Consider the following 5708-nt stretch of genomic DNA (forward strand, 5'->3'; position numbering starts at 1 on the left):
ACAAATACAGCCACTAAAACAGTACACAACAACGTAGACAGAGCGGGAGACATCATAATACATCAGACCACAAACAATGCCAGAGACAACAACACCTTATAGGCAGGACAAAAGACGTCACTCACTATCATACACTCTGGCAACAAACAACATTTGATTGAAAGAAAGCACAACTTTATTCATCACACACTTGTGAAATTCCTCTCTGCATTTAACCCATCTGAAGCAGTGAACACACACATACAAAGAGCAGTGGGCAGCCACGCTAACAACGCTCGGGGAGCAGTTGGGAGTTAGGTGCCTTGCTCAAGGGCACCTCAGCCCAAGGCCGTATTAACCTAACCGCATGTCTTTGGACTGCGGGGGAAACAAGAGCACCCGGAGGAAACCCACGCAGACACGGGGAGAACATACAAACTCCACACAGAAAGGCCCCCACCAGCTGCTGGGCTCGAACCCAGAACCTTCTTGCTGTGAGGCGACTGTGCTAACCACTTACCCGTACACCATACCACCCATAATAGGGGAACGCCAGTGTCTGTGGTAGAGACTACATCATGTAGTTAATGATGTTCACATATTTGATTATTCAGAAACCATTCCTTCAGATGGTGACTAAATATACTAAAAGAGGTGCAGTTTCTTATGTCAGTTGGTAATGTATTCCATAAGTTGGACGCTCTCACAGAAAAGCACAGTCAACTAAAGAATTGTGTTCCTTATTGTTGTTTACAGTTGAAATTCCCCTTTCCTTTCTATGAAATTGAACATGATAACTAACGAAATAAATTAGTGTTCATTTAATAAATCATTGTTGGGATACATTCAGTTGAGAGTTTTCTGCACATTTTAATCATCAACCTACACTTAATCAAGTAATAAAAGGGTTTCAGTGACACTGTTGCAGAAATCACAACTTAGATCCAGGTTTTTCTTAAAATTTTATATTCACTGTAACATAAGGGCTCGAACCCAGGACCCCCACAGTCCAAAGACATGCAGGTTAGGTTAACTGGTGACTCTAAATTGAGCGTAGGTGTGAATGTGAGTGTGAATGGTTGTCTGTGTCTATGTGTCAGCCCTGTGATGACTGACTGTGGCGACTTGTCCAGGGTGTACCCCGCCTTTCGCCCGTAGTCAGCTGGGATAGGCTCCAGCTTGCCTGAGACCCTGTAGAACAGGATAAAGCAGCTACAGATAATGGATGGATGTAACATAAGGAAACATGCATCATGTTTGTCATCGGAGATTCTAGTTGATGGTCATGTTCTGACCAGGGGCGTCACTAGACCCAAGACCATACTGGGACACAAAAGGGGCACAGGAAATGTATGCGAGCGCGCGAAGCGCGCGAGCTAAAAATTTTGCACTATATTTATATTTATATTTATATTTTTTATATAATATATATTACATTTTATGTAATATATATTATATTTTATGTAATATATATTTATATATTGATATTTATATTTAGAAACGGCCTGCTTAAAACTAGTCACTAGAGCTGTAAAACTCAAAATGATTACGAGGACACTGAATCCAGGTCAATCATTTAATAATAACAGTATGAATATTTGCAACATTTGTGATAATAGCAATGTAATACTTATACTGTTGGTAATATTGTAAAAGAACATATTAACATACAATACAACACCGCCGAGTTTTTAAACTCAACCAAGAGTACTTAATGGCCAACAGTATTCACACTTGATACCTTTTAAATCACCAAACATATCTTTGTAAGCACACGCATTTTCAGCATTGAACATCTCTAAACACAATCCAAAAGCCTCTAAAAGCACCACTGTGTGTGTGTGTGTGTGTGTGTGTGTGTGTGTGTGTGTTACAAAAATGACAGTGGAATTACTGTCTACTAACCTGTAAACAGTTGAAAAACACGGAGAGATGGTTTCCCCTGCTCTGAATTTCATTGCATCTGAGGGCTGCTGGAGTCTGCGGTCCCCATAGCAACCAAGATGTTACTCATGTCACGCGCACACTTTTTTCACATTGCTTAGTGTGCGCGAGGCCAGCCAAAACTACCAATGTAAAAGCATTGTAGATGGTCTTCTTCGCGCATCGGTTAGCCTACCCCACGTTATGAATTAATTAAATTGCAGCTATTCCCAAGTTTAAAATTCAGAGCGTTTCGTCACTGGATTTTTTTTACTGGGGCACTACAGATCTATACTGGGGCACGTGCCCCAGTAAAATACCCCTGGCGACGCCGATGGTTCTGACGTCAGCAGGACATCTGCAGCTCGCGTGAGGTTTGAGTGTCATGTGACACGGTGACGTTCAGCTGACAAAATTTCTAACCAGCATGTATCACGCTAAAGGCTAAGAAATGAGCTTTATAGATCTCTCAAAATGGTTAATCATCACAATTTCACATTACCTGGTTTATGAGGGACAGCATCAAGTCAGATGTATTATGTTATCAAATTTCTGAAAGATTCAGAATAGGCTATTTGCAGGAATTGGTCACGTGTCAATTTTCCCCATAGCAACAAGTCCATGGTGGGCAAGCCATTCCTTGACAACCATAAGAGTGTTTGACTGGCGATGCGAAGCAATCCATATCTATAATAGCTGTTTTTACCTTTGCTACGGTCTTTTTTGACCCGAATTTTCGTGTGTACTTGGAAAAAGTTTGTGGTTTTAAGTTCTGTCGTAAGTTAAAGCGAACCATTGGGGAATAAATCTGCTTCTTATCGGCTAAAAACACATCTACAGATATATTTTCAAGAATTTTCACACATTAAGCAATGATAAAGGTAGAAAAGAGGAAATCATAAGCTATAAACATACCTGAGAAATCCGCCATTTCGCACGTGAATTTCTTTCAGCGGCGACCAACTTGAGTCCAAAAAACTCTCTTTTACGGCCAATGATTCGCTTTAACTTACAACAGAACTTAAAACCACAAACTTTTTCCAAGTACACACGAAAATTCGGGTCAAAAAAGACAGTAGCAAAGGTAAAAACAGCTATTATAGATATGGATTGCTTCGCATCGCCAGTCAGACTCTTATGGTTGTCAAGGAATGTCAAGTTAGCTTGCCCACCATGGGCTTGTTGCTATGGGAAAATTGACACGTGACCAATTCCTGCAAATGGCCTGTTAGCGAAAAGAATATAATTTTCCCCCTCCTTTATATCCCCTGTTCCACACTCCAGCCCAGTCGGTGGCGGTAATGCACCTTTAAGTTGGTTTGCCAACCGTCATAAAACCTTACAGAAGAAGAACGTTAAAGGCTAATTTATATTTCTGCGTCCACGCTAAGCTGTACAGTATGCCGGAGCCTGACGTGCATTTCTACAGAAATGCAACTACACGCCGCGGTGACACAGCCCGCTACAACCGAGTGCTAGCATCGCATTTCCGCCTGAGAAATAGCTCTTCTCCGTGAAAATCTACGAGACTACTGCGATGTTGTGTTAATGTAATTACATAACGTGTGACGCTCTATAGCGGCTGTAAATCATTCTGACAGGCAGTTTAATCCTGTGGATTTAAACACACTGATGTTATTTTTGTGCCTCTTTCCTGAGCGCAGTGAGACTTTGGCTTCGAGACCCTGAATACAGATTTAAAATACTTTCATACATGTCCTTTAGCATGTTACCTCGACCAAACGTGTTTGGTCGAGGTAACATGCTAAAGGACATGTATGAATGTGTTAAACATGTATAATGTATATAATAAACATACGTATACTGAATCTGAAATACAGTAGTGCTTGAAAGTTTGTGAACCCTTTAGAATTTTCTATATTTCTGCATAAATATGACCTAAAACAACATCAGATTTTCACACAAGTCCTAAAGTAGATAAAGAGAACCCAGTTAAACAAATGAGACAAAAAATATTATACTTGGTCATTTATTTATTGAGGAAAATGATCCAATATTACATATCTGTGAGTGGCAAAAGTATGTGAATCTTTGCTTTCAGTATCTGGTGTGACCCCCTTGTGCAGCAATAACTGCAACTAAACGTTTCCGGTAACTGTTGATCAGTCCTGCACACCGGCTTGGAGGAATTTTAGCCCATTCCTCCGTACAGAACAGCTTCAACTCTGGGATGTTGGTGGGTTTCCTCACATGAACTGCTCGTTTCAGGTCCTTCCACAACATTTCAATTGGATTAAGGTCAGGACTTTGACTTGGCCATTCCAAAACATTAACTTTATTCTTCTTTAACCATTCTTTGGTAGAACGACTTGTGTGTTTAGGGTCGTTGTCTTGCTGCATGACCCACCTTCTCTTGAGATTCAGTTCATGGACAGATGTTCTGACATTTTCCTTTAGAATTCGGTGGTATAATTCAGAATTCATTGTTCCATCAATGATGGCAAGCTGTCCTGGCCCAGATGCAGCAAAAGAGGCCCAAGCCATGATACTACCACCACCATGTTTCACAGATGGGATAAGGTTCTTATACTGGAATGCAGTGTTTTCCTTTCTCCAAACATAACACTTCTCATTTAAACCAGACAGTTCTATTTTGGTCTCATCTGTCCACAAAACATTTTTCCAATAGCCTTCTGGCTTGTCCACGTGATCTTTAGCAAACTGCAGACGAGCAGCAATGTTCTTTTTGGAGAGCAGTGGCTTTCTCCTTGCAGCCCTGCCATGCACACCATTGTTGTTCAGTGTTCTCCTGATGGTGGACTCATGAACATTAACATTAGCCAATGTGAGAGAGGCCTTCAGTTGCTTAGAAGTTACCCTGAGGTCCTTTGTGACCTCGCTGACTATTACATGCCTTGCTCTTGGAGTGATCTTTGTTGGTCGACCACTACTGGGGAGGGTAACAATGGTCTTGAATTTCCTCCATTTGTACACAATCTGTCTGACTATGGATTGGTGGAGTCCAAACTCTTTAGAGATGGTTTTGTAACCTTTTCCAGCCTGATGAGCATCAACAACACTTTTTCTGAGGTCCTCGGAAATCTCCTTTGTTCATGCCATGATGCACTTCCACAAATGTGTGTTGTGAAGATCAGACTTTGATAGATCCCTGTTCTTTAAATAAAACAGGGTGCCTACTCACACCTGATTGTCATCCCACTGATTGAAAACACCTGACTCTAATTTCATCTTCAAATTAACTGCTAATCCTAGACGTTCACATACTTTTGCCACTCACAGATATGTATTATTGGATCATTTTCCTCAATAAATAAATGACCAAGTATAATATTTTTGTCTCATTTGTTTAACTGGGTTCTCTTTATCTACTTTTAGGACTTGTGTGAAAATCTGATGATGTTTTAGGTTGGAATGCCAACCTAGTCATTAGTGCTTCATTCCTTTGACCACTCGGTGGAGCTGTTTTATTTCTCATGTGTTTATAAGGCTGGCCTGTTCCAAGTCAATGGCTGAACAAAATAAAAGTTTTTTTTAATGGCATGTTTTATAATTTTATATTTGAATACGTTTTAAAATTACGACAGCTAAATTAAAATGTTGGAAGAATTTGTACTAGGGTGCCTCCATCTACAATTTTTATGTGTAGACTACTACAATTACATGATTCAAAAAAATAAACTGTTATTACTTAGGTCCGATGCAATGGCTTTGGAAAAAAAAAAGTTGAATCAGCTGAATTTACCACTTACCCAGCAAATATTAACCAAAACAAGTTTTCATCATTCTCTTGGTAAATGTTGCACTAAGCTATGATATTAAGAAGG

Source organism: Neoarius graeffei, chromosome 15 (assembly GCF_027579695.1).
Source record: "Neoarius graeffei isolate fNeoGra1 chromosome 15, fNeoGra1.pri, whole genome shotgun sequence".
Taxonomy (NCBI): Eukaryota; Metazoa; Chordata; class Actinopteri; order Siluriformes; family Ariidae; genus Neoarius; species Neoarius graeffei.